The following is a 12,046-nucleotide window of genomic DNA, read 5'->3' on the forward strand; positions in this document are numbered from 1 at the left end:
ATAATAATTTTCTACTATTGATTCAAAGTTTAATAATTTTGTTTTGCAATGCTTTTTTCTTCCCACTGTGAATAGCTATAGTTTGTTTACCTGTTAGAAAGGCAACTCCAAGAGTTCAAGGCACAGAAGTCTCCCACAGAGCATCACTGACTGAGGCAGGCAGATTTGAAATCAGATGCTGAGCAGTGTGGGAAGCAAAGAGGTTTCTTCTTAGTTTCTGCAGTCTCTCATGGCAGACCCAATCTCAGTGCATGCAAGCTTGATTAATTTTGACTGCCTCCATTCAGCTGCAGTCAAGTTTTTCCTCTCCTAATTTTTTTTTGTGCTACTTTGCAGACAAGATTGCCCAAATCTGGCCTGAGCTGTCTACTGCCATGGAAACAGAACAGCATTCTCAAGAGATAAACACAGCATCTCCTCTGCCTGTGCTTAGGTCTTGCTTGCCAAAGTTAGAGGTGCTGCTACAGATTTCTGCTATGACCCATAAACTGGAACCATTACCCTACCAGACAGGGGAGAGCCAGATAGGAATCACCAGATCCACTGCAGGCAGCATCATCAGCATTTCCTCCTCAGAGACAAGGTGCCAGTGAGCCTTAAACAGCTGTGCAAGGTCATGCTGAGGTGGGAAGTCTTGCCAGAAACAGCCTAACTAACTATGAGTTAGTAGCCCTTCTTAGTAGTAGGAAAATGATACAAGGTTGTAAAACTGCAGGTTTCTCTATGTCTTTGAACAAGTCAGGTTATATAGCTAGTCACAGAGTAAAACCACATTGGTCACACTGACTGTTGCACTTAGCTGTTGGAGGACATGCCATGTCCATGCTGATCCTGTAAGCATTTCAGCAACATTCAATACCCTTGAGATCTTTTCCCAATTTGTTTTGAACTGCAGTGCTCTAGAAGAAGTATGCTTTCCTTAAAATAAAAAAAAAAAGAGCTGGTTTGGACCAAGGTGGAGTAGGTGCAGGCAGAGGGGCTGCTGTTGCAGCAAATACTGTTGAGCACACCTCCTGGGGACAGGAGGTACAACACAACCAACAAAACACCAGCCACAGCCACCTGCCTGTCCTGGGTGTAAGTGGAGATGTGGAGAGATGTGCCTGGACTGAAGGAATGGGGCATCAGGGCATAAACAGTCTTATCTGAGGCCCTGCACACCTCCTGCAGTAGGCACCCAGAACAGAGACAGGTGCTAGGTCCTGGACTGATCTATCTGTCCAACCATAGAAACAGGGAAATGGGGATCTACCTCTAAATCTGTGTCAGATAGAAAGAGTAAATACCCACTTCACTTTTGCTGGTCACTATAGCTGTGGTGATTTCCATAAACTTTTACATATTCAGAAAGAGAATGATACATGCCTTAAAGTTCTGGAAGGCTCTGCTTTTTCTTTGGAATAAGCAGACAGCATAAAGAGTGTGACAACAGAGGTACCCTAAAGCAGCTGCCTAAAGCAGCACACTCCTGCCAGGGACTAACTGAGACTCTGCCACAACTCTCATGACACCTTTTCTTGAGAAAGGGTTGCTGTAAAACCTCCATTTCCCTCCAGCTTAAAAGCACACAGGCTAAAATGTCCTGAAAGTTTAATATCCCTTTTTAAGAAGACATTTTCACTTCAAGATCCCAGCTCATATGCAGCAGCATGGGTACAAACTTCCTACCAGCTTCTGGTGGGAATTCAAGGTGCCTGTTTTGTAACTTTTACCCTTATACTTAGCTTGCAATTTGGCCTTTAAGAGGACTGGCAGAGAGACAAGTCAGTCAGCTGTAGTTGGGAACACCATTTAAATGTGCAAGACAGCTGCTTGCAAGGTGTGCACAGGGAAGCCTCTTGCTGTCATTGTGTTCCACTCAGGTCCTCATCTGCTTTTTCTCAAGATCAAGGTTCACAACAGCCCATAAACAAAGCCAGCAAAATCTCCCCTCTTAGATTCTTTTACAAATGTCACTGTCAAAATGGAAGAAGTATTCTCATATCATGTAACAATTGTTTTTTTATAAATCTTTATGCAGCCAGGAAATATCACATGGGAGATTCAAAGGCCCTCTCTAAAAAATAATGGCTTCTAAATATCTGCTTGAAAATTGCCTAAACAAAGAAAATCCTTGTAATATTTTTAACCCCTACCTATCTAGGGACCTGTCTTAGTGTTCCTGCTGGACTAAGCAGAGCTGAAGATTTGCTCTGACTCTTCAATAATCTTTTCACACTATAAATTGCTGCCATAGGTACTTGTTAAACGAGATGCAATTCAAGATGCTTGCTATTACATTAAAAGTGGGCTGTTTGTATCATTAACATAGCATCCCCTTCTCCCATCCTCATGTCTTCCAGGTCTCATATTCTTTTCCAACTCATATTTTACATTTTCTGAGGCAAGGATTATATCCCAATGTAGTAGTGTGCATTGTGTTTTGCTCAGGCCATGACACATATTTTAGGCTCTTTAAAGCTACAAAGCACATTAATGAAACAGTCACCGATGTCCCAGCTCAAAGAGATTCGGCAGCAAAAGGGGAGGCAGAGTAGAAAAAAAATGCAAAAAGATGCTCTGAGAGCAGAGCTGCTGACTTAAATATACCTTTAAATTTCTCCCACTACTGGGACTAAAAGATTTGTACTCCTCCTCCATAAAAGGAAGCTCTAATTTAAAATCTAGCAGTATCATAATTAATGTGAATATTATGCTAATCCTGGGGGAGGGGAAAAGGACCACTGCTTATCAGGTTCATTTACATGTTTTAATACCTCCTTGGCTTAGGCTTTTAATACTAATTTTGAAAATTTCTTGGGGAAGTTCCATGTGCCAGCTCCCACCCTACAGCCACCCAGCCCTTCCCATAGGCAAAATGCATTCAAGATGGGCAAGAAGTCCTCTGGTTCATCATCTCTTCTAAAGGGAAAAGCATGTCCACATCCTGTTTTGGTGACAGGAAAATTAGCTTCCTGCTACAGAGTGGACATAAGGCATTTCCAGAAGCACAGATATGACACCAGCCTCCATTTACATTTTATTAGATCCACTAAACTGACATCTACCATGCCAATTCTTGTTTGATGCTTCTGAACACTTTTTATCAAGACAGATATTAGAAACCAGCAATTAAAACTCAGTCTAAACTGCTGTTGTCCTCATTCTGGGTTGATTTAAAAAAAAAAAACAAACATCTTTTTCCACCTTTAAATTGCTTATAGATATGTTAAGAATTCACAGCCTACATTCATGCTGCTATCAAATAGTCTCTACAGCCCAAGAGTACAATTCAATCTAACAAATTATCAAAAAGACTGAAGTAGACTCTTTGAAGTAGAAATGCAAAGGAACAGTTTGTAGTCCATGTTATTTGGAACTAATACAGCTGCCGTTTTAAGTACTCCTTTTATTTTAGTGAGAGAAAAATGCAATTAAGCCAAAAAGAAGGCTAAAATGTTAGTAATCTTGACATAATCCTGCCTAGTGTCTAAAGCAACCTTGTGAACTGCTCCTTCAGGGTGAAAGGCAGTTCACAGTTTTATGTATTATTTATGGTAGTAACTTCACAGGGGAGGAGGAGGAGGAAGGCACTGCAGACATGAATACAGTAGCAAGTTGACAAGGGGGCTGAAGAAAAATCTCACCTGGAAACACCTCCACTATGTTCACTGAATAAAACCTTTCACTTCACCAAGTTAGAGGCAGCCTAACTTAAGTAAAAGAAGAAAAGAGAGGAGCAGGAAATAGACATCCTACATCTTAAACATGGTTGTAGAGAGGCAAGCTTTGGCTTGTCTTACCTGCATTTTTGTGCATCAGACTGCAACGGGGATTACTACACATCTCAAAGTCTAATAAAGATATTTTCAGCTGAAACAAAGTATCTTCCATAGATTTCATTTCCATATGGTATCAAAAATAAGCAATGGTAAAACCTATTCTAATAAATACCTGCACACATAATTATATAACATTTATTAAATGCATAAGAGACTATTTACATACAGCACCTGACAAAAGCTGCTGTGAAACACCTTACATTTTGGTTTGGCTTCCTTTTACCCTTAGCCCTGCTCTTAAAAAAGTAAGGATTAAAAAAAATAAAATTGTTCAGTTCTTCTTTATTTTCCATTAAAGATTCCATGTTTATGCTGTGTATTCCACTAACAGGTATCCTATGAAGCTAAACTGGAAGGAGAAATAATACTTCTAGCCAGGTAACGCTGATGCAAACCTGTTAGGAGCCTGAAAAGAAGCATAAGCACAAAGCTCCCACAAAACTGAGATACTCACACCAGATTTTCCAGCAAGAACATCTCCCCATATCTCAAAGCACGGTAGCATTCACCATTTCACTTCAACTGACATGATGCAAGAAAAATCAGTTCTGGAGAAGAAAATTTGTGAGTTAAAATCACAATGTCAGCAAGACTTAATAATATCAGGTTGTGAAAGGAAAGAGAGAGGGAGGGAAGACATCTGACATAAAAGTAAGCTCTATAATGCAAGTACCTCACTGGCAAGACCTTGACCAGAGCACCGCACCTCGCATAGAACGTTGAATTCAACACAAGGAAAGTGCCCATTGGCACTCATGGGAGAAAAATGAGAATGGTCTTCAATCTGTTAATGCAATTTTCCTAAACAGCCATATTTAGCAGACTTCAGATCAAAGGGGATGTAATAATAGTTTTCAAAGCTGTTACATAAGGGAGGGATGGGCTAGCAGTAACTGTAATCAGCTTAAACCATAGCAAGAAATATTCAGGTCAATCAGCAGGCAACTTGTACCAGCAACAGAACAGATTACCTGGGAATGTGGTGGAGTCTCCATCACAAGTGAGAAAGCAGCACAAGTGGGGTTTTTTTTCAGATAATACAGACTAATGGAGTAGACAGCCTTGTAAAATCTCTTCCAGGCAGATCTCTTCTGACTTAATGTGAAGGAAGAGTATTTAGATGGACCAATACTACAGGGTAGGCTTTGCTTTATGACCGGTGTTCCAGAAGGAAGAGGAAAGTCAAAAGATATGAATGAACAAAAAATATTAAAGACTTGGAATGCCATTGCAGCTACTATTTGCTTTTATCTGCCCTGTCTCCTATCCTTTTCCCCAGAGACTTTTCTTCCTGGATGTTAGTTCATATTTTGAATTATTTCTGAACATATTTTAGCATTATGGGTGTTACTGAAGAAGATCATTTCCAAGAAGGATGCTCCCAAAAGAAAAGTTTGGAGGCATACCAAGATAAAACTGGAAAGAGAATTTAGGAATCACATAGTGTCAAACAAGGGGAAAAGTATCAAAAAATAAACATGAAGAATATGGAAAGTTAATTATCTGGCACTGACAACTGATTCCCTTCTAACTGCACTGGTTTTAATAAATAAATAACTGAATTTTTAGAGTGCCTATTTCCTGTGGTTACTTTGATCTATGCAACAATAATATCTAGAACAGATACCTCTCAAAAGCATATTAAGCCCATAAAAAGCAGAATATCTCGGTTTAAACTGTGTTGCTACATCAGGCACTTGCAAAATGATTGTTCTAAGGGAAAAATAAAAGCACTGGTTTAACTTTTGTTGCTATTTCCTTTGGTCATGAAACATTGAGAACAGAGAAGAATTCAAGAATGTGTAGAGGATGAAAACAACTGCAGTATTCACAACTGAAGCCTTTAGTTAATCACTGCATCTGCAAGGCAAATGCTATTGTCAAAAGAAATTACTTCAGGGGAATAATTTTACCACTGTGAGTGCAGGATTTAATTCATGCCAAGACAAATCATAGGATCCCAGAATTAGACACAGGAGTGATTAAGTGTTCACTTACTCAACACAAGTTGTAAGAAAAAAGGAATACTGCTTTAAGATACATCTCCAAAGCTGTTCTTTTAGCTTTCACTGATATTAACCTGTGCTTTACTATAGCAGAATGGGGTTTCCCCATGTGAAGTATACAGCAGTGTAAAGCAGTTATCATTCAAGGCATATTTGTCCCAAAGCATGTTTGTCCCAAAGCATGTTTGTCCCCTCATCTGGGCCCCCCAGGGTGCTGAGGATGTCACCTCAGCCCCCAGCCACCATTAGGGTTAGTGCTAGGGCTTAGAGAGTTACAAAGCATACAGCTCCAGGGTTACCTGGGCTGGAAAAGGCATGCCAAGGGGAGCACAGCTTAGCATCAGCATTGCTCCTTTCACACCTTTCCAATTTGGGCCTCCCACTTTCCTGGGGTCCTCAGGCTCAACCCCAAGCTGCCACTATGATTAGGGTTGACTATGGTTAACTGCACTGGAACAGACTGCCAGAGAGGCTATGGAGTCCTCCTCAATGGAGAGATTCATATAAGACATGGCATAAAACAGAAATATGTGGAAAAGTAGAGGCTGAAGTGTTCAAGGCCAGGCTGGATCGGGCTTTGAGCAACCTGGTCTGGTGGAAAGTGTCCCTGTCCAAGGTGTGAGAGACTGAAATGTTATGGCTGATGGCTTCAACATTGTTATGAAGCACTTTTTGCCATTCTGGCAAAACTGTATAAAGAAGCTCTGATCACTGAACTTTGGAGTGTGAGTTAAGCAACCTTAGGGAAATTGGGATAAGATAAAGGTGACACTATTATCTCAGGTCTAGGCAGAAGTGAACAAGGCTGAGGGAGAAGAATGTAACCCCAAAGACAGGCAGGCAGCTTTGCCTCTGCCCCCACCAGGGCAGCCCTTCTCACCAGTGCTTGTGCCTGCTGACCTCAGCTGTCCCAGAGGAGGACCTCTCAGGTCTTTGTCCACTGGGAAGGAGTCCAGCAAAGAGATCCTTTGAGATTACTCAGAAGGGCAGTTTGAAAGCCATGTTGAGTGTCTAGAGGGAGAATTCTCATTAATTAAATACCTAGACAGCACACCTTCTTAAAAAACACTTTTTCCTTCATTTTTCAGAATTTCTCAGGTTCCTTTTTTCTCCTAAAACTGGGAGTGGAAATTACAGTAAAAGGTCAGAAGACGGGAGTTAGAAAAAGCATACACAAGCCAGGAAAAGCTGTTAAAATATTAAACATCTTTCATGAGAATGGAGCAAAAAATCAAACCACAAAGAAATTACTATTACTTCTCTTGGAGCTGCTTCTCTGGGGAGACTGGACACACTAAGTTCTGACATTGGCAGCAAATGCTGATAGTGAAATTTCTGTGCGCATATCCAATTAATTCCACCCAATATGTAACATGAGAGAGGAGGAAAAAAATACCCAGAAAAGAGGTAATCAGATACTACAAATTCCAGATAAACAAAATAGATGCTCTAATAAACATTATGAAAACTGTGATAAGCATCTATTTCTTTTTTTTTTTCTTTTGCTCAAAGGTATTTTTTATCAACTTTAGCCCTCAAGTTCCTCACAGTCAAAAAGGGACACCACAAAAGTACAGGAGTCACAAAATAAGAATATTTCATAGGGTCATGATGCAAATAATGTCTTAGCAAATTTCTTTCCTAAGTACCTTCCAATCTGGTTAATATTATGAAATGTCCCCTGTGAACAAATAGCCTAAATAGACCTCTTGCATCAGTGGAGACATCTGATGGTTACAACAGAGTAGTTCTGACTCAACTTGTCAAAGACAAGATGGTTAACAACATGAAAAGCAAGTACTGAACTATCTCAGTCTCTGAATTGCTAACTATAAAGAAGAAGGATAAACTATTAGAGTAATATCAAGGGAAAAAAAAAGCATGTAATTTTTCTACCTTCCTTTTTTCTGACACAGAAACTTACCTGTCTTCTTCAACATATCAGAAATCAGTTCTAGGCTTTTTTACTATGCAGAGATAGCATGCTTAAAACCAAACTAAACAAAAAATAAAACCACAAAAACAAACAAAAACAAACAAAAAGACAAAAAACACTCTCACACAATAAAAAAAAGCATAAACAAAAAAATCCCAACCAACAAACCAAATAACCAATGCACATAAAAACAAAAACCCAAACTCCAAAAGTAAGTGCCACGTCCCTACAAACACACAGTGGTAGATATGTTTTTAATCTTTTTGCTGTTCTGGCCATAAAGATGCACACAATTTGATCACCTGGCATTAACCTATGGAAAAGAAATGAGTTTTTGAGTGTGAATCAGTAAAAATGCCTCCTCTCAGCAACAAAGCCAAACATGGTGAGGATGCTGTATTTCCATTAGCAGACAAAGTGAAGCTACTGCAGGTTTGCTCTTTGTGTGCCTGTGCTTCGATTTTTCAAAGTGCTCTTAAACATTCCAGCTTACAGTGTCAGTGCATATTCACTTAATGAAGTAGTTACAGACCTTAAGAATAAGGAGTTAAATGACTTAACTAATTTCTGCTTGTCTTCTGGGAGCCTGCACATCTAATAGGACAAAATACATTCACACCATAATGCACTTCTGATGTTTTCAACTACAGCAAATTGCTATAACTTTCTAGCAGAAATGTAAATCATGGTGGCATGAAGACAACTAGTTCATTAAGCAGTGAATTTCAGTGAAGAATCTTCTTTGAGAACCCCACTTTAAGTAAGAACACACTCTAATTTGGAAAACATGGGCAATTCTTAAAAAGCTAGCAAATGTAGAAAGCTTTATTTGAAATGCATTTAAAGGCAGTAAACCCAGTAGTTTTTAAACCCAGTAAACCCAGGTTTTAAAGCTACAAAGCATTGATTAAATGAAAGAATTCAGTTCATTAAATGTTCACAAGTACATAAGAGCAAGTCAGAACACAATTATTCAGGCCATTGAGACAACTCTTAATAAAAAATCAGATAGCACAGACCTTGGTTTGAATAGTTACTGTGTTTTTCTACTCAATGTAAGCATAGTGGGCAAACCTTGGGAAGAATTTGGTTTGAATTCTTTGCCACTATCTGAAGTTTAGACAATGAGAAACTGTGGGCAAATAAGATTGACTTTTGTGAATGCCATTAAAAATTTTTCATAGACATCACATCTGATGAGGCAACAACTGATCACAGAATCAGTAAGGTTGGAAAAGACTGTAAAAGATGTCAGAGTCCAACCTTTGACTAAACACCATGTGCTAAGTCATTTCTTGGACACTTACAGGGATGGTTACTCCATCCTCTCTGGGGAGCCTGTTCAAATGCTTGATCACCCTTTCAGTGGAATTTTTTTTCCTGATGTCTAATCTTAACCTCCCCTCACTGCAGCTTGAGGCCATTTCTTCTTGTGCTGTTGCTGGTTACCCAGTAGAAGAGGCCAACCCCCACCTCCTTTCAGGTGTGTGTAGAGAGCAGTAAGGTCTCTTCTGAACCTCCTTTTCTGCAGGCTAAACAACCCCAGCTCCCTCAGCTGCCCCTCATATGACTTATTCTTTAGACCCTTCACCAGCACTACATGTTGCTCATCTCTGGACACACTCCAGCACCTCAATGTCCTTCTTGTAGTGAGGGGCCCAGAATTGGTGAGGTGTGGCCTCACTGGCACCCAGTACAGGGGAACAGTCACTGCTCTGCTCCTGCTGGCCACACTATTGCTGACACAGGCCAGGATGCCACTGACCTTCTTGGCCACCTGGGCACACACTGCTTCATGTTTGGTTGCTGCCAACCAGCACCCCCAGGCCCTTTTCCAGCAGGCCACTTTCCAGCCACTCTGTCCCCAGCCTGTAGTGCTGTATGGAGTTGTTGTGACCCAAATGTAGGACCTGGCATTCAGCCTTGTTGCCCAAGTGTAGGACCCCACACAACTGGCCTCAGCCCATTGATCCAGCCCAGATCCTTCTGCAGAGCCTTCCTCCCCTCCAGCAGATCAATACTCCCACACAGTCTGCAAACTTACTCAGGGGGCACTTGATTCTCTCATACAGATCATCAATAAAAGTATTAAACAGGACTATCCCCAGTACTGAGCCCAGGGAAAACCACCAGTGACTGTTCACCAGCTGGATGTGGCTCCATTCACCACCACCCTCTTGGACCCAGCCATCCAGCCAGTTTTTTACCCAGCAAACAGTGCAGCTGTCTAAGCCATGAGCAGCCAGCCTCTCCAGGAGAATGCTGTGGGAAATGGCATCAAAGACTTTACTGAAGTCCAGGTAGACAACTCCCAAAGCCTTTCCCTCATTTACTAGGCAGGTCACTTGATCATAAAAGGAGATCAAGCTGGTCGAGCAGGACCTGTGTAAATGACCTTGTAGTTAATAGAAATTACATAGCTAGCAGGTTTCACTTAATTACCACAGTACTGCTTTCATTTTCAGGAAAATTTTGACCTTTAGAATTTATCTTAGATTATCCTGTTAGGGATCTGTCTTCAGATAAAAAAAACAATGCAGGACTATAAAAGCTATGTTCTTATAACAGCACCTCATTTCCATGATAACAACAAAATAAATTTGCAGTAGATATGACTTACACAGCTTCTTCTGACAAGCAGGCCCACTTAGTATACATGAATCTTTCCATTCCATAGGAAAATGTGGAACAATTTTCCTAAAAGCTTCGCAATAAAATTAAATATTGCATAAAGAAATATGTCAGTAGCTCATTTCACATTCATTAAATTGAGCTACAGTTTTATCTGTTGGTACAATTCTCCTAAGTGAAAAAGTCTAAATAGAGCATGATTCTTTAAAAAACTAACAAAAATGTGACTTGGCATTTTTTCAGAAATTTGAATGGACTCATTAAATGAGCAGATCACTCTACAACCAGCTAAAGTTTCCCTTCTCAGAATTACCTGCCCTTCTCAGAATCACTAGTTCCAAGGATAATAATTAACAAAACCTTTCCAGCAAGAGAAATTCCAGCAAGAATGGGGAACAAGAAAATCGTAATGAGTCAGAATTCTTGCTCAGAATATGCATTGACAAAATCTGCTTTTCCCTGTAAAAAAATATGTACAGCCTTTTGCAGCCCCAAAAGAACCCACCCAAGATCCCTCATTTGAGGATTTAGAATAGAACCTCCAATACTTGTTACATTTGAGGCCATGGTCAAACAATCCAGACATAAAAACACACAAGTTATTAGAACAAGGAAGTACTATATCTAGACTATGCTAGCCAGCCACAGGGGACCAAAGTCCCTCATTCCAGCACTGCCCTTTAATTCCTATGAAACACAAATTCTGTCTCAGAGGAAGATTGCTTTACCAACAGACTATAAATTCAAAACCAGGCAGACTAGCTTAGAGGAAAGTTATATATTTTAATTGCATAGGCTTAAGAAATGCAGTTCAGCATACAGTTAATTTCAGTGACAGATGTATGAAAATCAAAGTCTCTCTCTCTCTCATTAACTGTGTATTTTTATTTCTTAACACAAAGAATTTTACAGAATTAGCAAGATATATTACATTGAAAAGCGTACCTGTCTGAACATTTGAAATAGCAAAGAATATTTTAATTTATAATTTAATTTTTGTGGTTGCCGAGGTGGTTGTTTTGGGCCTTTTTAAAATACTTTTCTGTTTTATACTTTCAGAATAGATAGGGAATGCTATATATCAGTTTGACAAAATATATAATTGCTATGTTTTAGTTAAAAAATCTCAGCAATATAAAGACAACAGATATTTAAATATAATTTTTTAAACCATTTAGCAAAATACAGGAAAGAAAAATATGCATTACAAAATACAGGTGTGATTACTAAAACCTTTGAGATCCGATGCTCAGCTTCAGATGCCTGATCAAAATGACAAAGCAAGATCCGTCAAGAGGGTGCTCAGGTCAAGGGGCTAAATGCTGTGAACATCTCTGCACTTTCAGTACAGCAGACATTCTCAAAACTGGAAAAGGATGACCTGCTCTCTTTCAAGCTAAGTACCAGCATAAGAAAAAATAAGCAAGACAAAGAATGTTTAAAGAAAATTTCTGAAGGAAAGCTAACATTCACATTTATGCAGTCAAATGTGAAGATTTTCACAATGCATCATAAAACAAAATTTTCTCTTGCACATACCCCTTCAGGCATTTTAGTATTCTAATTCCCTCTTATTTTAAAATAGGAAACTTTATTTTAATATTTTAAAAAATGACTTTTTGTATGGGAAACAGCCTTAATAATATCCAGTG

This window comes from Molothrus ater, chromosome 5, assembly GCF_012460135.2.
Source record: "Molothrus ater isolate BHLD 08-10-18 breed brown headed cowbird chromosome 5, BPBGC_Mater_1.1, whole genome shotgun sequence".
Taxonomy (NCBI): domain Eukaryota; kingdom Metazoa; phylum Chordata; class Aves; order Passeriformes; family Icteridae; genus Molothrus; species Molothrus ater.